This window comes from Bombyx mori, chromosome 11, assembly GCF_030269925.1.
Source record: "Bombyx mori chromosome 11, ASM3026992v2".
Lineage (NCBI taxonomy): Eukaryota > Metazoa > Arthropoda > Insecta > Lepidoptera > Bombycidae > Bombyx > Bombyx mori.
This window is the reverse complement of record NC_085117.1, coordinates 18,251,464-18,275,952: the sequence shown is the minus strand read 5'-3', so window position 1 is coordinate 18,275,952 and position 24,489 is coordinate 18,251,464. Positions and strand designations below refer to the sequence as shown.

Genomic DNA, 24,489 nt, shown 5'->3' with positions numbered 1-24,489 from the left:
AAATGGAGTTTCAGCAGTTATTATACATAGACGATTGAATAAATAAAGTTGAATTACAAAGAAGAAAATACGATTCGATTTTTGTCAAGTCGACATGTAAATGCATTTGATATCAGCAAAACGTTAACGAATATGTCGGAAATATTTTATGTAGAAGGAAATTTAAAAAAAACCAACCGAAAAACAATTGCTTCGAAAACTTGAATACTAATAAATCATGACGGAAGTTCTTTTTAATACGATTTTATTAGCTTCAGATATGCCCCACCCTCCATCCCCAGTGGAGGGTGGGAGTCCGGCGATTTCCTCCTGACAAAAAAAAAAAAAAACTTCAGACGTATGTATGTTTGTAACGGAATCTTTGAACGTGATTTTGAACCCCTTCAAAACGTCGGATTAACTCGAAATTTGGTATATGGTTATAAAGACCGATGACAATTCAACATTTAAAAAAATAATTAAAAAATTGAAATTCAACTAAAAAATGAAAAATAAATAATACTTTAAAAAAACTAACAAAATACGCTTTTATAGAAAATCCAACTAAAAAATAGAAAATAAATTTTAATAAATTTAAATTAAAAATAGTGTAAGAAAAAAAAAAAAGGAATAAAAGCGTGGGGTGCATGGTACCAGTAGTTATAAATATTTTATGAACATATATGAGTAGAAAGGTTATTTTGATAATATCCTGAAAAGCACCCCTTTCTATAAAAGCGTATTTTGTTAGTTTTTTTAAACTATTCTTTATTAATATTCCTTTTCACCATATTAAACACGTCTGACTAACTTGTAAATTAACATAACGTATCAGTGACCGATGACAGTTCTCCTGAGGTAGCTGTCATGATAGAATAGAAAATATTTGGCAAATGCCTGAATCGCGCTAATAGCATTTTCATTATGTAGCACTCACGAAGCAGCCGCCATTGATTGATTAGGTCTCGTTAGGCACTCCCAGATAGCAAGCCCGGTCCTTCCTGGTTGAGGCCTTTTCAAGTCCACGCGTTCTGGTAAAGATGGCAAGACCTTCGGGTCACCGGTAATCAAAAAGTATGTAACTCGATACAGCGCTATATACTAATATAATTCATACTAATGAATCTTTAGCGATGATCGTCTTCAATTGTTCACAAGGTGACAAAGTACAAAGTGATAATCAAGATAATTAAGAATAAATTCAAGTGTATATATGACATAATTTCAAATAATAGATTCAAGTTATGAAGAGGAAGAGGTAGACTTTAGAAAAAATGGATGGATTGCGTGAAAGACGATATGTGTAAGAGGGGTGTGAGCGAAGAAATGGTTTAAGAAAGAAAGAGTATGGAAGGAGAAAACATTTGCGCCGACCCCAGCTGACTGGGAGAAGGGCAGGAGAATGATACGAGATCCGAGTGAATTTTAGTGCCCGGATACAGTAATTTTGATTTGTAATAGATAGGCTAAGAATGTAGACAGAATTGTTCTGTCCTGATATTCTAGCGCGCTCCCCATTGGGACGCTTTGGTTGTGTGAGGAGTGCTAATACTCAATTACGCAGAGTTATATATAAACTGTTCACTGTCGAAGCACGACATTGACACCGATGTCAATGCGAGCCCAAGATCAAATTCCAAAGGGGAAACCGAACGCTTCCTAGTTCGCAACAGAACATACGCGTTTCAGAAACATAAAATAATTTTGATAGCATTTTGGTTAAATTTAGTTTTATATGATACGCTTTTTAGACGTCCACTTGCCGCCGTACTCGGTAAATAAAATAATCAAAATTAAAACTGCGTTAAATTTCGTCTATTTTTTTTGGTTATCATTACATTATTTCTGACGTTTCCAATACATTACAGTTTTTGTGGTCACGGATTACTGCCGAAATCGAAGAGAATAATACTATTTGGATTCTAATTTGAATTATTCTTTGCTCGTCTTTCGTAGGCCATTTGTGTGTTAAGGTAAATATACGAAAGGGATGTTGGGGATGAAAGTGTGGCCGTCAATACCACGAAAGTGTGATTCTCGGGACAAAAGGTGTATGTTTGTTACAAACGCTTTTGTGGCGCACGCTAAAACTTTATCGTATTCGTGGTTTGAGACCACCGAGTTAGTATTATTATCCATACATTCAAAGTATCTAGTGAAAGAAAAACACGAGATTAAACAATAAAAGTATTAAAGTGTATGCCTACGTTTCGCGATAACCAAAGAAAATACTTCAGACTTGTAGATCAATGTAATTTAAGGTCGATCACCTCTTGTGAGTCCGCGCGGGTACCACCGCCCTGCCTATTTCTGCCGTGAAGCAGTAATGCGTTTCGGTTTGAAAGGTGGGGCAGCCGTTGTAACTATACTAAGGTCTTAGAACTTATATCTCAAGGTGGGTGGCGCATTTACGTTGTAGATGTCCATGGGCTCCAGTAACCACTTAACACCAGGTGGGCTGTGAGCTCGTCCACCCATCTAAGCAAGAAAAAAAAAGAACTCCCAAAAACAATAAACGTTTCGCGCGTTATCCAGAATAAACAGAAAAAATCAGACAAATACTTCAATTTTATGTATTTTTCTCAGATATCTGAGATTCGGTGCCACTTAAAGTCTCGTGGAGTTGCGAAATTGATTGATTTTTCTTCTCTGTTTACGTTAATACTTAATTTTTGTAGAGGGAAACTGAACAGGAGTGTCTATATTCGTTTTTGATTGATCAAACACGCAGTGGGTTAGGACGCTTTAGGGGTAGGCAAGGAAAGTGGGCTTTGTGAAGTTGCTTCTCAGACGGATATAGACTTTTGTTTATGTTACATATCTCTAATTGTTAATAATATTGGAAGTAATTATAAAATAGTAATGAAAAGCGATAGAGGCTTGTTGATTATTTCTCAATGTTGACTATGATTCGGTGTGCAATCTCTCTTTCTCAAAATTCTCTTTCATATGGATTGTGCACTAACCTAACGGATTTCAGAGTTGCATTGTCTACCTATATAGCCTTAGGGGCACGTGAGCACTTGGTGGCAAATAGTACTGTGAGCTCAATTGACAACAAATACCATCAAAATTACTTTATTGGAATATATAAGTAAATATAGTAGATAAATAATTGAGTAGCTGAGAGTAAAATAAGTGATTTTGTTACTAACGAATACTTATCATGAGTTATTATCTTTTTTTTTCCTTAGCGTATGGATAAACGAGCTCAATAGCTAAAAGGAATTTAAATCTTAAAATGTTAATGAATACAGTCGAATATCAAGTATTGGCTCGGTAGGCAGCGGTATGGCTCGGTAGGCAGCGGCATGGCTCGGTAGGCAGCGGCTTGGCTCGGTAAGCAGCGGCTTGGCTTTCGGTAGACAGCGGCTTGGCTCTGCCCCTGGCATTGCTGAAGTTCATGGGCGACGGTAACCACTCACCATCAGGTGGGCCGTATTCTCGGTTGCCTACAAGGGCAATAAAAAAATATATTAAGAGATCACTGAAGATTGGAAAATACCAAGTCCTGAATTTCTTGCGTATTATTTATTCTCAGCGGTGAAACTGTATTCCGGATCGATGCACAAGTCATGACGATTTAAAAGTGCCTCTTTATGACTATTTTAATATGTGCGTTGGGCTGTGCCTATCTGCCGGTGTGAAAACTGTATGTGAAAGTAATTTCAGATCTTTTGGGAGTCCCGCACTAGTTTCTTTGTAAATATAACTTGTTTAATGTATTAATCGATTAAGTCACAACGCATTATGAATTACGAAGGTCGGTCGGTCAATGTAATTAGCTGAAGTGTGCGCTCGGCGAGTATAATGTGTATGAATATTACACACGCGATGCTTCACGATAATAAACTAGGGTTTCATAGCAAAAATTCAAGGGCGAAACGTGCGAATGTTGTTTGAATTCTGTACGTAAGTTCATGGTCGTCGAGGTATTAAGTGGCTGTCGCGATTCATATACTTCAGAAGCCCAAAACACGTCATTACGGATCCTCCCGATCCATTAACGGTGCTTTTAGGTACCGCAAGCACCGGTCAGCGTCCTCGTCGAATCCGTCGCTTGCGACGAAGGGCTCTACCAGCGAATCAACCCATAGACAAAGCCCGCTGAGTTTCTCGGCGGATCTTCTCAGTGGGACGCGTTTCCGATCCGGTGGTAGATTCTGCAAAGCACTGCTCTTGCTAGGGTCAGTGTTAGCATCACTCCGGTTTGAGCCCCGTGAGCTCACCTACTAGTCAAGGTTACGCTGAAATAGCCTCTCAAGCTTAGGTAGGAAAAAAAAGACTTTAGAATGAAACCTCTATCATGAGTTACGCAGTCGATGTCTTCACGAAGAAGAAGCGACGGCCTTCGATTCTTCACATTTATGAAACAGCATTGGGTCGTTTTCAATTTTGCGGCCAAAAAAGTGACGATTTCATGAATTTAAACTTTCTCTAATTTTCCACTTTTTTGTATTTAGGCGTGCTCTGAATAAAAAATGCTTCATCACAATCAAGTCAATCACTCATTTATTGATAATATTAGGTATATAATATTCATTTATATTTTTCATTTACGCATTTGATAACGCCAACCCGGATGACAGTTTAAATAGAAACTTTTTTAAAAAGCTTAGAAATCGTACTTCTTTTATTTTTAATAATGTTATAATATCCAGTTAGTTTTCCTTTATTATTGTTTTATATACTGATTAAATAAAATTGCCGAATTTCAACACGCATTACTGGAAAAATAGCAAACGAGTTAGAATTTGAATTTCCAATTAGTGATACGAATGAGATTTGGGGTAACTTTTAATGTACATATAACTCCTAATTTAACAATGTTTACGAATATATAGTTATAGGACCCCGTGCCTGTTGTCATGACAACACAAATTTACTGTACTTATAATTACGGTAACATTAAGGTTATGAGAGTTAAACCAAATAACTCGCTTTTGGCTCCAAATCTGAAAACGACCCCTTTCCGAATCGGTCGTAAAACCAATAGATACACGAAAGTACCTGTAAATGTCTACTCGAATAAAAGACACTTCAATTTTGATTATTGGCATATCGATCTTGATCGGTTGGTATTTTGGTTCGTCTGCCTTACACATTCGCTAAAATTATGATTTTTTTTTATTGCTTGAATAGATAAGCTCACGGCAACCAGTTTTAAATGACCACCGGAGCCCGTAGGCATAAACAATGTAAATGCCCCCCACTGACTAGTCGCTGTGTGGCGTATATATCCACTAAAAATTTCGACCTATTCAAACTTATCTTTCGTCGTTTCTGTGTAACAACATTAAAGCTAACCTCGTTAACGTTATGCATTAGTCATCATCATCATCAGCCTTGATCTGCCCACTGCTGGACATAGGCCTTCCCCAATGCCTTCCACATAATGCCATCCTCCGCCTTCCGCATCCAACGACTTCCCGCCGTGCGCACTAAGTCGTCGGTACACCTGGTTAGAGGACGCCCCACGCTCCTGGTACCATTATGGTATGCATTAGTGATCCTGACTAAAATAAGAAATAATCACGGCTATATTGCAGAAGAAAATCTAAGTTTCAGGACTTCGATATTAGTACGTTCGCTTATCACTTGAATATTATCTACACCGCCAAATCTCTATCATCGACGAGTCAACGTTGTACCAGTCCCGAAAATCCATAGTCACTGTAAACCACGATCACCAATTAACAAATGGAAATAAATGAACTCAAGGCATCACCGCCAAAGTCACTCCGCAGTCAGTCATACAATTTTAATTTAATCTGTTTGTTTTGGCCGAAACACTAACAACGTCAGAGTTGTATATTGAGAGTATCATTAAATCTTCAGACTCGCAGGAAAGTTTATTTTCTAATCCATAAATAAATTTAAGTCCGCGATCACTTAATTCTTGGTTAGCCGATACCTAAATTCCAAATAAAATATTGATATCTGTAATGTATACAAAATCATCGATTGCCGTTTACATAGTTAGCTAAAATCTATCGTCTTAAACTAAAGGCTACCCATTTAGTAGTAAGTCAGAAATCAAATGCTAATTGAAGCTATCATATTACATCTTTGGGTATTTGCCTGCTACTTATGTACAAATAGATGTAAATGGCAGACTTAAGTAAAGTAATAGCACTGTATCTCTTACATAATGAATGAATAGCCGCCAATACGAAAATACAAAACAATGGGGTTCAGATAAATCAATAACAAGATAATTTGTCATGACTTCCGCAACGTACTTAATCAGAAGATAATAGGAGGCATAGGAATTTAAGTTTCAATTCTCCTTCCGGGAAACTCTATACAGTAAAAGTCAAAAAGGCAGTTAATCAGACACTAAGATGAGGTGCAGGCGAGACAAGATCAGACACCATGTACAGTGGTCAACTTATGAAAATAGGCTGGAAGCGACGCTATGAGCTGCCATCATATTTATGATGCCAATAATATTATGACAAATACATTTTGAATGTAAGGAGGTTTCCGCCAGTTGCCATGAGAGCTAATACAATAAACGACATCAGATATAGTGCTTTAAGAATTTTTGCATATATACGTGTTCATATCGCCAGAAAAGATACTAGCGAAATAAATTCAGTAGGCTTTTTATCACCATAGATAAAAATACGAGCTGAATCACTTGGTTTTGAGTGACTGTCAGAACTCGTACACTGTATGAATTACTCCGTCTGTCTGTTTTCTTTATACATGAGCTGAAAATCGCCACAATTTCTATAATGATTGTTTCAATATTTGAATAGAAATGTTTTGAATAGTCCCAATGAGTTGACTCAACCAACTTAAACCAAAATAAAAAATGTCTGAATGATTTTATTTATCAATGCCTTACCATATATGTGTTATTAAAAATCTACAGTATACAAAGCGTTGGAAATTATAAAATGGAAACAATAGGATATTGGCATCTTGTATTAACATCAACCGTAAATGTAGCTTTAAATAACACGTAGGATTCGTTAAAAACGATAAAACCAGTAAAATTACATTCTAAGGAATCGTTGTAATCAATATGAAAGTATGAAAATAAATCCTGACATAACGGTGTATATAAGTGTGTATACATGTTTATAATTTTTATGATATGTGTTTTAAGTGTGCAATTAGTATGCATTAGCCTGCTGACATTTAGTCATAACATACTTCACGTGATGAAAGTACTCGAATAATTATAGAGATAACTTATCGTTTCTGATCCAGATACAAAATTGTGTTTAATTTCGGTCTGAGATTATTGGATAATAATATTCTAGCACAATCAGAAAATGCCATGTACCACCATCCATTTTGGCCGTAATCAACTACAATTGAGACTTCATTCTTGTCTCAAGGTAAGTAGCGGTATTCACGTTTGATGTCTATGGGCCCCAGTAACCATAGGACACCAGCTCATCCATCCAACCTAAACAATAAAAATTGATTTTAGAGAAAAAAAGAAGAGAGAGAATAAATTAATTTCTCTAGGTCTATGCATTCCTTAGTTCTTATTTTGTAGTCCATAGCGGGCTTAATATTATGTTTAACAGAAAAATTACATACGACCTGGAATTAAATGGCTACCGAGAATCAAAATATATCTCAGTGCCGCCCTAAAAAATAGGAATGCATGATGATACGGCATCAATCTTCTGATGCGTTACATGTTAATAAAAGTTTACATTAAAGCATAGTGATCTGACTGACGTTTAGAAACTGTGGTATCATAGTCAAAACAACGGTCATTGGCCTTGACGTGACTTTGGCAATGGACCAAAATAATACAGTGGGATTCTATGCGCTCACATCTATTGTTTAAGGTTCACAATAGTATGAAAAGTATTTTCTATTAGTTTTCGTTATAATTAATGCTTTTATTTTGGCTTTTGTTTTAATTAAAATACCTTTGATAATTTGTCAAAAAGCTTGCTCAATTATAAATGTAAATTTTCAATTCCAACAATTGTTCAACATAAGACTATTTAAATTGAACTCCGATCTCAATGCGGTGGACACGCCGATCCACGATGTTGGACATTGACCCTTGTGGCACTCTTGAAAAGTACGTGATACGACATGGTCTGAGATTTACTTCTAGGAGTGGTACCTCTAGGTTCAGTCTTTAGGTTCAGAGGTACGACCAGCGTGACGTAGCGTATCAATTCTCAGCACCCAGTCATACCCAATGTTCTATAGTTTGCAACCAAGGATCGTCCTTTGCGGAGTTCCGCGCAAATTTGAGAACCGTTGTACCTGATCGACGTAACTTCCAGATAGGCGTCGATCAGTCGGCGGAGTTAGTGGGTCATTCCGTGCTTTTCCAGCACCCCCTTCTATCGTACCACCGTAAAAGCCAAGATAGGCTGGTCCTTCGTTGAGCGCCTCTTTCAGAAAGAATACTGCTCTGCCGTAAGCTATGTGGGCCGTCAGAATGCGTTCAAATAGTTCTGCCTTTAGCCAGACGAAAGGGCTATTCTTTACTCTACGGAACTTTTATTTAAACTGTGTTTATTTGCCATAAATAATTATTCTCTTTTGTTATTGTCATTTATTAATAGCTCATGTTTAACCTTTTCTCATGTGGTTATAGGAGACACTGTACCATATTTTCACTCGGAACCCATAAGTACATCGCGATGGAAATAAGCGTGGTGCTGTGCTCATAATACTCGCTGCAACCAGTAATAACGCAAATTTGTAAATTGCAAATTTTAGATTTATTACACGATTTAACCCGAATATATCGTAGAAGTTATTTGTGATCGTGTATTAGGCATTTACATATTTTCATAAATAGCTGGTATGGATGCTATTGTTTGGTTTGGGTTGGTATAATAAAAAACTGAATAAATAGTCAAGCATTTTGTTACAACAGACCGTTGATTTGAAGCAGTCTTCCTCTGTCCTTGTCAGTATTCACAGTTTACACTCAGTTATGATTAATAAATTGGATATATTAATGTCACTAGTGGTCCCGCAGTAGTCGAAATTCGACTATAAATACTTGAAATTATAAGTTTGAACGTTATTATGGTTCTATTGTCAAAGACTATTATACTTCTATAATCACAGATTTCGCCAAGACTACACTATAGACAAATAATGTTAAAGATAAACAATATTAACCTATTTTCAATTTGACCACAGAGTTTAAGCATTAACTAAAGTTTGACAATAAACAAAGAGTATATATGTATACATATTATGTATGTGTGTCAAATACTGTGTACTCCTTCTCTATATCTATATATTAATACGTGAAGCAAAAACTTTGTATCCCTTTTTACGAAAATTGCGTGGACGGAGGAGTATGAAATTTTCCACACTTATACAGAATATAGAGAAGAAGTGCACAATGCTAATATTTTTTTTAAATAATGCATAAAAGATACATTAAATCAATAAAGAAAACATTACACACACTACGTACCATGTATTTGACGCACACACGCATGCATAATATTTATTGTCAAACTTTTGTTCTTGACGTCTGTGGTCAAATTGAGAATAGATTAAATATTGTTTGTCTTTATTAATATTTTTTTATAGTGTAGCCTTGGCGAAATTTGTGATTATAGAAGTATAAAATACAATCATAATAGTGTACAAACTTACAATTCCAATTAATTATTATAGTCGAATTTCGACTACTGTGGGACCTCTAGTTCTCTATAAATGGGGGAAATTTCGTACTCCTCTGTCCGCGCAATTTTCGTATAAAGTTTTTATTTCACGTATTCATGTATAGATAATCGATAGTCCCGTTTAAATTACATAATTAAAAATACTTTTACGGCTTAATATCGCTTTTACTATGCTCATTTTGTTATTTCCGACTCTTCGAATACTTTATTTGTTGAATATATATATTTTTTGCTTATATGGCTGGACTATCTCACAGCCCACCTGGTGTTAAGTGGTTACTGGAGCCCATAGACATCTACAACGTAAATGTGTCATAGTATAATTACAACAGCTGCCCCACCCTTCAAACCGAAACGCATGACTGCTTCACGACAGAAATAGGCACGGTGGTGGTACCTACCCGCGCGGACTCACAAGAGGTCCTACCACCAGTAATCAAGTTCCTATAATAGCTTAAAGGTTAAATAGCTTCAATAATTAAACAGCATGCTCCTATATTAGCTTAAAGCAAAACGCCTTCACGTAACAGTCCCCAATAAAGGAAAGCCAATTACTTTGTTGTCCTCATTCTCATTAATGTTTAAGATCTATTTAGCAGTAAATTACACATTTTGCCGCTACTAAATAGTGTACGAGCTCGGTCGCTTCATTACTAGACTCCTAGTAAATCAATCGACAGCGACACAGTTTACAAATTAGTTTTGTTTAATGCCGTCGTCCGTTGCGCTCTAATTGGCTACTAGGTCGAGAATTTGAACAATGTTACATTGTCATCTTTTGGATATGTTCGAACGACCCATCGTTTCCCGTGAAAACTTCAAGTAAGGTTCAAGTAAGGGACAGAAGGAGCGGACATTCTAAATATGTATTTCGTGACGTAGCTTTCAACTCCACAGCTAGTGGTAGTTATTCATCTTAATTGTAATATCAACGAAAAACTGTAGATAAGTTCGAAGCAACTGAGTTTCCACAGACACAAAGCTAATTTCTTTATCAATTTTCATTGTTTTTATTATATATTTTTATTGCCCTTGTAGGCAGACGAGCATACGGCCCACCTGATGGTGAGTGGTTGCCATCGCCCATGGACTTCGGTAATGTCAGAGGCAGAGCCAAGCCGCTGCCTACCGTGAATTTTATTTCATACTAGCGACCCGGCCTCGCTTCGCTTCGGAAACATCAAATTTTATTATTGAATAGTTGAGTCCCGCGATGTTACCCGCGGTTATTGTCGTACCGCGGGTGACGCCGCGGGGTGAATCTAGTTTAAAAAAGTAACCTAACTTACTCCTTATATCGTCAGCTACCTATTAGTGAAAGTCCCGTCAAAATCGGTCCAGCCGTTCCAGAGATTAGCTGCAACAAACAGACATAGAGACAGACAGACAGACAAAGTTTAAAAAAAATGTTATTTTCGTATAATATGTACTGTGTATACATTACTTACGCATTTAAGAAAAAGTGGTTATTTTATTATTACAAACAGACACTCCATTTTTATTAATTTGTATAGATCATCATATCATATCATTATATAATCATATCATTTTTAATATCAATTCATTCATTGTTTTTTTCTCGTATCGAACTTTGCTTCCCGTTTTAATTCCACTAGTGACACAGCTTGGAATATTCGTGACGACCTTAAAAGGACGCATGAGTTCATACACCGAACTATATGGTTTAATTGTTGTATAATTCGGTTTACAAAGACTAGATTAATATTTCTTTAATGGTCTCATGTGAACTAAACGTGTGTATTTAGCAACGTTATTACGTATTGTTCTACGTAGCATATGTTACAGTGCTCTTCAATTGCTTAGAGGGTGGTAATTACAGACACACGTAGGAATACATAAATGTACCTAGTTCTCTTTATCACCCCACTCCATTTTGATATCGCAAAATATTGTACAATGTATTGGCGCCAAAATGAGAAAACTCAATGAGCAAACATATAAAAATGACAGATTCCAAATTCAAATGTAATATTTTGTTTATTTTTAATTGTAATAGTATTTATGGCCAGACTAAGTATATACTTAAGCATGAACGATGTAATGTATATTTGAAATGTTTTTTTCTTTAAGTTAGTCAAATAATCAAGATTCCGCTCCAAAGCTTTAAGTTAATTAAAGTAATTATAGTTTTTGGCTCATAGTTCATTTTTATTTATTTTGGGGTCAACGATCGCTATGTTTGCTAACATAGGCATAGGGTAACTATTATAAAAATTATTACCTTATCTGGATTATGTGATTGTTACAACTACAATGGTATTGAAATAAATTTAAGTATTCAATAATATTGTCGATAGTTTGAATATATATCCAATAAGTCAACATATTATTATTCGTGACTCCATATGGCCTATTTTCGTTTTTTAAGCCTATATATCAATATAATCAACAATCATCATTACTCAAATTTTGTGGATTCATAGACAACGCGACCTGGTATGGTCCATTTTGCGACACGAGGATGAAATTCTCCATCTTCTACATCAGATGATGGTGCCAGCATATGGCGGATTATCACTTGAAGCCATTCAAAAGAAAAGTGGTAATGAATTGAAATTTTCATTAAATTAATTTTTTATTTATTGCTTACATGGGTGGACGAGCTCACAGCCCACCTGGTGTTAAGTGGTCATCAGTACCCATAGACATTTACAACGTAAATACGCCACCCACCTTGAGATATAAGTTCTAAGGTCTCAGTATAGTTACAACGGCTGCCCCACCCTGCGAATAGAAACGCATTATTGCTTCACGGCACAAATAGGCGGAGTGGTGGTACCTACCCGTGCGGACCCACAAGAGGTCACTACCACCAGTAATTACGCAAATTATATAATAATTTTGCGGGTTTGATTTTTATTACACGATATTATTCCTTCACCATGGAAGTCAATCGTGAACATTCGTTAAGTACGTATCTCATTAGAAAAATTGGTACCCGCCAGCGGTACCGCACCCTTCAAACCGAAACGCGAATTTAATTCATAGCAACCTTTCTCCGAAATACTCGACACGTTATCGCGACTTCTGTTTGATTTACCGATCATGTGTCGGATATTCAGTCAGAAACACAGATTGTGCGAAAATGATCAGCTCGTTGGCGCCAGATTAGATTAAAACGAAAATCGTTTTCCGTCAGATCTTTTATCGTGCTGGTCGAACGGTAGCTGACCTTGTTAGCAAATTATGTTGGTAATAATGTGATTGAAATGACGGCGAAAGGGTGTTTTGATACTGCACTGAAACATATCTATCTGTCTTGAGTCGTGAAAATTGTAAGGCATTCGAAACATCTAAAATACTATAACGACAATAAAAAAACTAGAGTTTTTTTATTTTATTGCCTTTGTAAGCAGACGGGCATACGGCCCACCTGATGGTGAGTGGTTACCGTCGCCCATGGACTTCAGCAATGCCAGGGGCAGAGCCAAGCCGCTGCCTACAAAACCATATAAATATAAACCATAAACCATAAAATAAATATAAACCATAAAAATAGTTTTAATTATGTCTACGAGTTGCAAAAACTGAAAAAAGATACCATATCTACCATATCTCTGTCGTGAGACATTGCGTCAAGAAATCAAATGATCAATACTTATATACTAATTACTTTCACGTACTTAATTTTGATTACTCTAATAAAATATTATTATCGACCAGAAGTGAGGTAGTTAACAAAAAGAAATAAATAACACAGAACTGGCCTAATTATATTTCACTGAATTAACAAAACGTCTAACAAAATTATTTCAATTTACTATTAACGAAAACTGTTAAAATTACACGAGAACCAAACATGTTTCAACAAGAACCGCACACACGAACGCCACGCACTAAAAAGAGGCAAAGGCGCAGCGAGGGATCGTTTTTATAGTTTTAGCGCTGGCTCTCGGTCGGGGGTTGCCAGGATTCGGTAACACGGCCGTCCCTGACGGCGAGGCGTCCTCGACCGCTTCATCTCTCAGCAGAAGCATATCTCTTCCAGCTACGTCAGAGCTTGCATCAACAAGGTCACCCTCTGTAACGTAACAAAAAAAAATACACCCAGACCTTAATGCTCTAAAACTTTCTAAAATTTAGAATCCCTACTACAGACGCAAGCGTGCACTCTTACATCTGCAGCGAGGACGAGCCAAAGATAAACATTTGAAGTGAGAAGAATGGATATCGCACAACTGTCCCAAACTGCGCAATTTGAGACACCTGCACGATTCCTTTACTGAGTTAGCCCGTACAGGAAACGTCTAAAACAGTAGCGCGCTGTTGTCGGCAATATTCACCGATACAGATACTGAACAACGGGAAGTAAAGCACCGTCGTGCCCACCTCAACCTCAAAAATGGGAAGTAAAGCACCGTCGTGCCCACCTCAACCTCAAAAATGGGAAGTAAAGCACCGAAGTGCCCACCTCAACCTCAAAAATGGGAAGTAAAGCACCGAAGTGCCCACCTCGACCTTCACATATTAATTTCGGCTGCATGTCACCGGGGTCCACTCGTAAGGATGATGTGAAAGCAGGGCAGCCGTCCCAGCTCCAGTCTGCTCCCACGATGCGAGGCTGCACCACGTGTGGCGGGCGTCCCGCTCGATCGTCCTGATAGATAATCCGTTGGGTAGTCCGCAGCAGCAGGCCGCAGACTAAGCGACATCGCCCTCTGCGTCACTGCCAGTCGTACAGCACCGTGCAGTCGGCGGCATGCGAGCAACACGTGCAGTATGCACGTCAGAAGTAGGTGAGCGCGCGCATGCAGCGGCACGCAAGCAACACGTGCAGTATGCACGTTAGAAGTAGGTGAGCGCGCGCAGCTAGCGGCACGCGAGCAGTGCGCGCAGCCAGCGGTACGCGAGCAGTGCGCGCAGTATGCGCGCCAGAAGTAGATGAGCGCGCGCAGCCAGCGGCACGCGAGCAGTGCGCGCAGTATGCGCGCCAGAAGTAGATGAGCGCGCGCAGCCAGCGGCACGCGAGCAGTGCGCGCAGCCAGCGGCACGCGAGCAGTGCGCGCAGCCAGCGGTACGCGAGCAGTGCGCGCAGCCAGCGGCACGCGAGCAGTGCGCGCAGTATGCACGGCTCTGCGCTCTCCTGCTGGAGCACGGCGCCGACTCGCTACTGACCTCACACGTCGGCGACAACGCCCTGCGTCTGTGAACAAATCAGACAGAAGGCGCCTCCATTGTCAACGTTTAGATAGCACCTGCAATGCTCCAATAATCCTGTTCGTCACGCCGTCCATCTGCTGACCAGCACTGCTACACACACCCGCCGATTTGCATGACGCTGTTCCAGGGTACTCAGGTGCACATGCGTCACCCCCTTCGACGGAAACCGTTGCTGCTGGTGGCAAAAATAGCTGCGCGTGGCGTTCGGTACAAGAGTGCGACAGCGTATTGCGATTAGACGGTACCGGTAAAGTGGTCATTAATCTCACGATCTCACGAGTATAATTATGTTCTAAACGACGGTTCCACGGAACTATGCCAGGAGACATCCTGCGGCGTAGGTGTCTTGCTCTTCCTACACACAGCACGATAGCGACGATGATAATTGCAACAAACTCCTAAATCAAGAATTCGAGCGGTCATGACAGCGTCGATGAGAATGATCGCGCCTGTATTTTCTACATCGACGTCCCGTCACTTTTCAAAAGCACGTGGTTTTATCCCAATTCTGATATTATCGACCAGAAGTGAGGTAGTTAACAAAAAGAAATAAATAACACAGAACTGGCCTAATTATATTTCACTGAATTAACAAAACGTCTAACAAAATTATTTCAATTTACTATTAACGAAAACTGTTAAAATTACACGAGAACCAAACATGTTTCAACAAGAACCGCACACACGAACGCCACGCACTAAAAAGAGGCAAAGGCTTTTTTTTTTTTTTTTTTTTTTTTTCCTACCTATGCTGATAGCCTTGAGAGGCTATTTCAGCTTACCCTAGCTTGTGTAGGTGAGCTCGCGGGGCTCAAACCGGAGAATTGCTAACACCGCCCTAGCAAGAGCAGTGCTTCGCAGAATCTACCACCGGATCGGAAGCGCGACCCACTGAGAAGATCCGGCGAGAAACTCAGTGGGCTGTGTCTGTGGGTTAATTCGCTCGTCGAGCCCTTCGTCGCAAGCGACGGGTTCGGCGAGGACGGTGACCGGTGCTTGTATTGCCTAAAAGCACCGTTAGTGGATCAGGAGGATCCGTGATGACGTGCTTTGGGCGACGTCGACGGTTTACCAAACGGTCTACAGGATCGGGTATGTAGTTTCCGGCGGCCACGACAAGAGGGTTCTCATGTCGTGCCGCCTTCTCAAAGTGGCGCAGCGATGCCGACTGTAGATACTTACTGACGGGGTCGAGCTCCAGGTCATCGTGGAGGTCCACGTTCCTCTGGAACCATGGTGCTCCGACGGCTATCCTGCAGAATCGGGATTGTATTACCTGAAGGGGTTTCAAGTTGGTGCGGGCCGCGTGAGCGAACACTACGCTTGCATACGTCATGACGGGGCGTATGCAAGTTTTGTAGAGGGTTACCTTGTTACGGAGGGACAGTTTGCTTCGTCTACAAAGCATTGGGTAGAGTCGTCCTAGTATAAACGCGGCGCGATCGCGTACCGTTTTTACGTGGGGACGGAATGTCATCCCTCTGTCGAGGGTGACGCCTAGGTATTTGACCTTCGGGGCCCACGGTATGGGCTGGTCAAAGAGAGTGATGGGGCTAACGGCGGAGGTGTTTACGCGCCTACTGGGGAGTGGGGTGCTCGAAGTGGTATTCGGAGGGCGACCCCTTTTGAATAGCACCGCTGTGCTTTTCGTGGGGTTAATGTCTATTCGCCACTTCCGGAACCACTGTCCCATGGTGGTTACTGCGGTCTGGAGTCGCCGATGAAGCAACGACATCTTCCTACACGAGTAGTAGATAGCCGTGTCATCGGCGAAGAGCGCTAGATGGGTCTCCGGAGACCGGGGTATATCGTTGATATACAAACTAAATAGTAACGGGGAGAGTGCGGAGCCTTGCGGGACTCCGGCAGTCAGATGACGGGGACGAGAACGAGTTCCCTCTACTCGATATCGAAACGAACGGTTCGACAAGAAGTCTCGTATGATGAGCACGAGTCTGTCTGGCACTCCCATGTTGTACAGTTTGTAGATCAAACCGTTGTGCCAGACTTTGTCGAACGCCTTCGCTACATCGAAGAAGAGGGCGCCGGTCGGGATTTGTTTACGCCTATTTAGCCCTATTAAGATGTGCTCCGTGAGGCGGTGCACTTGTTGTACGCACGAGTGTTTGGCGCGGAATCCAAACTGCTCGTCTATTAGAATTTTATTCGCGGTAACGAAGTCCCAGAGGCGTTTCCGAAGGAGCCGTTCGTAAATTTTGCCTATCGCTGGGAGGAGACTAATCGGTCGGTGAGGCAAAGGCGCAGCGAGGGATCGTTTTTATAGTTTTAGCGCTGGCTCTCGGTCGGGGGTTGCCAGGATTCGGTAACAATATTTAATAAAATATTTACTCACCATAAGTGAAGTCAACGTTTCAGTAAATTAAAAAAAAAACTTCATGGCTCTAACCAAAATATAAAGGGGATTATATAAAAAAAAACTAACAGACTCGGTGGTGTAGGTTAGCGATCCTGTTGGGCGTACATCGTAGGGTCGTGGGTTCGATTCCCACATCGGGCAACCACTCGTCTGATGAACACCTTTGCTTGCTCTTTGTCTGGGTGTGTATTATTTATATATGTTTAAATATAAACGTATATAAGTATATATGTCAGTTTCTGCTACCCATAACACAGGGAATCCTAATTTGGGGCCAGATGAGCGTGCGTGGTTTGATCCTAGTTATTTAAAAAAAAATGCGGTGGAAGTGGAAGCTTCAGAATTATTGTATATCATTCTTTCGCAGGATAAATCTTAATGTAAATGTTTCACATCTTTTAGTGTCGCTTTTTCTTTTCATCATGTTTTAAATCTTAGCGGTGCTAAAGAAGTTTTTACTTGAGGTAGCTAATAGTAATACGTGCCAATATTAAAGCTTAGACGAATCGTCGGAACGCGCTTGAAGATAAAATAAGAAAAATAAATCATTCAGATGAGACAAGAAAATGAGATGACGAACCGCGTGGAAAAGTAATCTGTGCATTATGGTTGGCAATTTGCGAATAGCTTCAAAAGATTTGATTTCGTTTAATCTTATCATGCATGAGGTCACAGCAATGTTTTATAGGGTAAAATAGTCTGATCTTCATGTAACCGAAGTAGAATTATTAGCCTTATTTACCTACCCACTACTCTCTTTCCCTAGTTTTTACTTTTTAAATCTGAACGCATCAACGCTTCGGGTTAAAACCTACGAGTAATCTAAAATACAAATAATAAAAGTCCATAGTCAAGTCAATAGTCCTAATCGTAGGGACTCAGACGATACATTAGTAGCTATTTTATTAAACAGTGCAATTAGATGACCCAGATGCGTAATTCGTTTAGTGCGGTAGAGCCCTAAAATTTCTTGGGTCCGCGGTCTGCTCCCAACACCTGCAGATCGTGAAGACCCACATACCCCGCGCGTCCCCTAGACACGGGGACCTAGTAAGAGGTTCTTGGCCCGAAAAAAATAAGTTGCGTGATTCACGCTTTTCGGACCCTATGAGCTATGCCAGTGAGGGATGAGTTATTTATCAGGTTAATATGCGGGTTTTGAAGAGCCTCAATTTAGACAGTAAGACAGCTGTCCTGTAAAGCGGAGCTGACGCAGCGAAAATATGGGCACCAAGGAATTCGCTTCGCCAAACCTGCATTGTCACGACTTAGTATTGTCTTTGGCGAGGTTCGGACATATGGACAGTTTTTAGTCGGACAGATTATAGTTGGATCCTTCAACATACCCCACTTTCTCTTAAGGCATGAGCGGAAGCCCAGCGCTCTGCGTCAGCGCAAAAAAAAAAAAAAAAAAAAACTGACTGATGATTGTAGACATTAGCTGTACTGCTGCCTACAAAAAATTGCAAATTGTCCATTCAGCACACGATACTGTTCCTAGATCCAATTAGGCACATATTCTCACAAGTTCCTTGTGAGCGTCTGGTCATCAGGCAATTGGAACTTATTTTCAAATCAAATCATTAGCTATCAAACACGCTCGGTACGGTGCCGGACAATTTGATTTCGGTCGATATCAAATATTTCTATCTGCCGCATGAGAAAATAAAAATAGCTATTACCAAATTTATCGATAATGCTTAATTACTACTACTAGAGGCAATAAAATAGTTTAGGAAAATAAAATCACATTAATAAATTATTTTCAATGAGACAGTCGTGATAAACGAGATCCCTGCGAATACTATAAGATAACATTGAAACGATAATAGATTTATTTCGCATAACTCAATACCATATGGTGTTCGGACGTTCGTAATCCGGATAATCTCGGTTTCGTAAGTTGGGTGTAATACATACGGCTAAATGAACGCTTTTGATTTGTTTGCTACTCTATTTGCTACTTGTATTGTTATACTTATGTCGTTTTTAACGTTGTCTCTGTTTTTTTATACACTTTTGTTTTTATATATTACATTTTTTTTCGCGACACGATTAAAAATGCTTCTGGATTTCAATCTCGCGAGTTTTAAGATTAGGTACTATGCAAACAGGATTATTACAAATACCGTAACTAGCTTACTTGGGAAATTTCGTTGTGGCGCCATATTTGAGGTTTGCAATTATGTTATGTGTTTGACTTAAAACCTTGTACAGCTAGACTGATGGCGCGCAGTTGCAATAAATGGTTTCTCTACTTGGTTATTCTTGCTCATCCGAAATTTGTTGTTACTATGCGTCTTATAGTCTGTCAATTATAATGATGAACTAAGTATCAGATATTGTTAAGTCTGTAAAATAAATGCGAAAACAACTATAAATCATTGAAAGATTTCTGGAAACTTAAACGTAAGATTAATCTGTATACATACGTGCTTGAAATTTTAGCGAAACAGCTTGTATTAAATTAAGGTCGTTCTTCAAAGATTATACTTTTCCAACAAACAAATTTCGATTTAAACTTTTCTAGTTTAAGCGCAACTCCAATTTCTGTATTTCAACACGTTTCGAACAATCTAGATAGACGCAGCAGAAAACCAATTTTCATAACTGCACGTTCCAGATTAGCGTCATGTGGCGGTCGTGCGTTATGAACTAACGGAGAACGAATTAAATTGTGAACGAATTTAAACAGTCATCATCATCTGTGCAGAAAAATTGGAACGGAGTCGCAGATTTCTTGAAGATCCCGTGTTACAATTTTCTAGTTGAACGAATTTTACAACTGACATTTTATTTTTGTTTTCGTTTACACATGCAGATAAAAGTTGTTATCTTAAGACGTGTTTTTTCATTTAAATAAAGTTAAAAAATACAAGAAAAGTCTCATGTCTTCAGGAAAACTTAATTCATTTTGAAACCATGCAAAGCTATTATAAAATATGTTATGTTAAGCTAATGTTCTACAGTTTGAGCCTCAAAGAGAATTTAATATTAACGTAAATGCGTTACATTAATTGAAACAGTACTTGCTGTATTTCATATAAAACTGTCATCTATTTTCTAGAGCATAAGATCAAAAATACTGTGACTGTAAATACTCATTTCCAGAAATGCGACATCAAAGAAGATGCCTGCAGGAAGGCAAAGCTTTATAGTGCTTTACACTAGACTTCTTCATTTCTTCATTTATAAATAGGCTACGTTTGCAAACATAAATCTTCTAATCTGTTATAAAATTTTTGTTCTTTAAAGAGTCAAACAGACAATGCAAAGAGTGCATGGTTAAGCTCAAAAGATTTTGATTTCTAAGTTAACAAACTGCAAATTAATACGATACTCCATAGTTGGTGAAATTTTGAGAGCTTCAAGGAGATATATTAAAGAAAGAAAATTTACAAACACACATTCAGTCGAAAAAGTATCGGGAATGGTTCCAATGGTAAATTAATGGTTCTAATCTCAATTTTATTTTGTTGTTAGATTGGCACAGCTGTTTTCAATTTTGGGCGTGGAATTTGAGTTGCATCATATATTAAGATTAATGTGCTGCTTTTAGTTATAAAATCTAGTGTTTATTGCGTGGAACAAAGCGTTCCAAAGCGGTCAAGATGTTAAAGAAGATTGGCTTCACTTTGGTAGGCCAACTTCTGAAACTGAAGTTCACATCGCACAAATGAAGGAAACAGTGACTGAAAATCCTCATTGAAGTTTGAGAGAGACAGCCGTCGAATTTTCTGTGTATCGTGGGACACGGATCGATATCATGTTAAATAATTACTTGCGTACGAAACATATTGCCACTCGGCTAGTCACAAAAGACCTGAATTTTCTCAAAAGACTCAAGCGCTTAAGACTTAAGCCATAACTATTTATTAATCTGTGCTTAAGCACTGCAAGTATAATTTCTGAAGGAGCATACTTTGAAGGTGATAAAATAAATTTGTATGAGTAACACTTTGTGTAAATGTTCTAAGTAACATTGTGTGTGTGTTCTTTTCCCGCTAATTTCTTAACAGAGTAGTACATATTTATATCTTGGAATCTTATCAGTAACTGTGAAATACGAATCTAAATTGTTTATATGTATAACAAAAACCGGAGGCCGCTTTTTGTGAAACACAGAGAGAGGAAAAACAAAAAAAATGTATCAAAAAAATAACGAAATTTCAACTATAATAAGCAGGCGATTCAATATTTTTATGTTTTTTTTTTTTGTTTTTTTTTAGAAAATACAAATTCTAATAAACATTTTTCCCGTAATAACCCAAAACTCGTCGCATATAATAAATACCAAAACTACCAACTCAATTATCCTTACAGAAGAAGAGATATTTATTTCAGCAACAAAAGATCTATTAGATCATAATAATATGTCGGTTTCTCAAACTGTTCAATTGTTGGAGAAAATGTGAGGACTTATTTGTGGATATCCATTGTTGTTCCAACACCGGATGGAGTCTGTGCAAACATAATAAAAGGAAGGTTGATCGACGAACACACATAAACACGTGTTGTGTGCAGACATAGGATGACCACATTATTAGCTCGGGTTTGATTGATCTTCACTGATATTTCGTATCGAGTTTGGTAGGTACCTAAGTGATAGTAAATTTTATCTATCAAGTGTATATACATGACAACAATACTATGGCCTATATTACGATGGAAACGGAATTCCATAAAAAACAAAGTGACCGTTATAGGGACTGCCGATAGGAGTTACTAGTGGTAGGACTTCTTGTGAGTCCGCATGGGTAGGTAGGTACCACCGCCCTGCTTATTTCTGCCGTGAAGCAGTAGTGCGTTTCGGTTCGAAGGATTGGATAGCCGTTATACTGGGACCTTAGAACTCATATCTCAAGGTGGGTGCGGCATTTACGTTGTAGATGTCTATGGGCTCCGTGGACCACTCAACACCAGGAGGGCTTTAAGCTCGTCCACCCATCTAAGCTAAAAAAAAACCTATAGCTTAGAATTTTAGTCTTAAAATTTGAAAGTTCATAATGTTTAAATTAAAATTATCAACATCATTCTGGTTTTCCCATATTGACAGTCCGAACAACAATTAAATACATGTTTATTTGGCTTATTTATTATTTAAATATATTACCGGTCGTACAAGATATTAATAAAATAGAAATACAATTTAATTGAAATGACAATAAATTATATGTTTTAATATTATTTTTCTAAATCCATTTAACTTTACTTGTTAATATATAGACAGACTAATATTGTACAAGGTATCAGAAATTACTGACGTGACGCGAATTCATAAGATTTTTCCCTACTAAAAAGTCAACGTGACTAAAGAAGTTTTCACTTCAAAAATACAAAATACAAACCAACAATTCTAGACTAACTAACTAGTCTGGCCATAAATACTGTTACAGAAAATCTTTTCTTTTTTACAAGTTTTTAATTATTTTGAATTTGGAACACGCATATTATTTTATAAACTTATTTCGATTTTGCGCCATTTGTAAAATATGTATATTTTTTCGTGTTCATTACCAAATTACAATATGGAATGGGGTGTTAAAGAAAACAGGATTGCGGTAATTGCCTTGCACAAAGTGGGTATGGAGCCGTCGGTCATATTCCAGACAGTCTCTCGAAGACCAAAAAGATCGGTGCGGCCGCGTGCTGTTAGAACTACAAAGGCTGTTAATGCTGTTAAAGCCAGAATTCGTCGATACCCAATTAGAAAGCAAACAATCTTATCGCGAGAAATGAAGATTCCCGCTAGGACTCTGTCGCGTATTATAAAACAAGACCTAAACCTCGGTGCTTATCGTCAATATACAGGACATGCCCTAAATCAATCTTTACAATTAAAGAGAGTGGATCGACAAAAATGCCTTCTGATGCGACACGCAGGTGAATGGCACAGAAATGTCCTCTTTACCGATGAAAAAAATTTTAAAATTGCAGAACACAACAATAAGCAAAATGATAAAGTGTACGCTCAGAGTTCTAAAGAAGCTGCTCAAGTGGTCGGAAAGGTACAACGTGGTCATCGTCCTGCGTCAGTGATGGTTTGGTAGGACGTCTCTTATCAAGGAGTCACAAAACTACATCCTTATGAAAAAGGAGTGATAACTTCAGTCAAAGTGTATCAAGATTCAGTCTTGGCTCATGTTGTGAAACCTCTCAGCAATACACTTTTTAAAAATATACCGTGGGTTTTCCAGCAGGACTCTGCACCTGGTCACAAGGCACGAACTACCCAAGCCTGACTTGAAACCAACGTTCCGGACTTTATAAGAGTTGAAGACTGACCCTCATCTAGCCCAGACCTCAACCCTTTAGTTCTAATTATGGTCAGTTTTAGAAGACATGGTCGGCTCTAAACGACACGGTGACATTGAGTCTCTTAAAAAATCTTTGGGGCAAGCAGTGGCGAAATTTCCCTTGGAAACAGTGCGTAAAACCATAAATTCGTAGGCAAAGAGATTATGGCCTGTAAAGCCAAAGGTGGCCATTTAAAATTTATTTTTTATTTTTTGCTGACTTTAATGAATATTTAGGTATAAATTTCAATAATATTACATACATATTTATTTTAAATGCTCTTACATTTATTTTCATAGATGTTAGTTTGTTGTTGTATTTTCCTTCCTTATTAAAGTTAGGTAGTGTTGCCAAACTGTATTATTAAACTTCGAGATAGAAATGACAATATAATTAACAATTAAAGAAAACTAAAACAAATACTTAATATTTCAACACCCTAAGTACTTAGAAACATTGTAGAGATCCATTTGAAAATCAAATCGAGTTTAAATTCACGAATCGGCGCGTAAACTTTCAACGTTTTTGAACAAGCACCGTCTGTTGTTCGATAACAATCCATTGTTGTACTCCCTGAGTTTTCTTTGGGAATTATGCGATTACTTCGTACTTTCATTGTAACTTTAAATTGGCTCTATAACTTGGTTGGATTGTGACATTTAATTTGATCGAAAACTTCTTACTGGAGGATTTTCAATTCTCAAAACTTCGCAAGGATGGACGACTGGGTACGGGCTCAGCGCCTCCAAATTGTATCTCAAGGGCTGCTGCTTCGGGAATGAAATTGCTACTGGATCGGAAACGCGACTTGTTAGAAAGAACCGCTGAGAAACTCGGAGAGTTGATGCCATGGGCCTGGTTTTACGTCGAACTCACCAACAAGTTCGACGAGTTCAGTGACCTGAATTATGCTTTCTCCTAGTTTTTGTGCTAGACTTGTTGGGAAGAGCCGTTGAGAAATTCGGAGAGTTGATACCATGGGCCAGGTTACACGTCAAACTCATCACCAAGTTC

At 38.6% G+C, this 24,489-nt stretch overlaps 1 protein-coding gene across 3 annotated transcripts in view; it reads left to right on the top strand.

Annotated features, from left to right (window-relative positions):
* The window catches only part of LOC101737606 (adenylate cyclase type 2), a 240,287-nt gene that overhangs the window by 39,373 nt on the left and 176,425 nt on the right, over nucleotides 1-24,489 (top strand). The window lies entirely within an intron of this gene.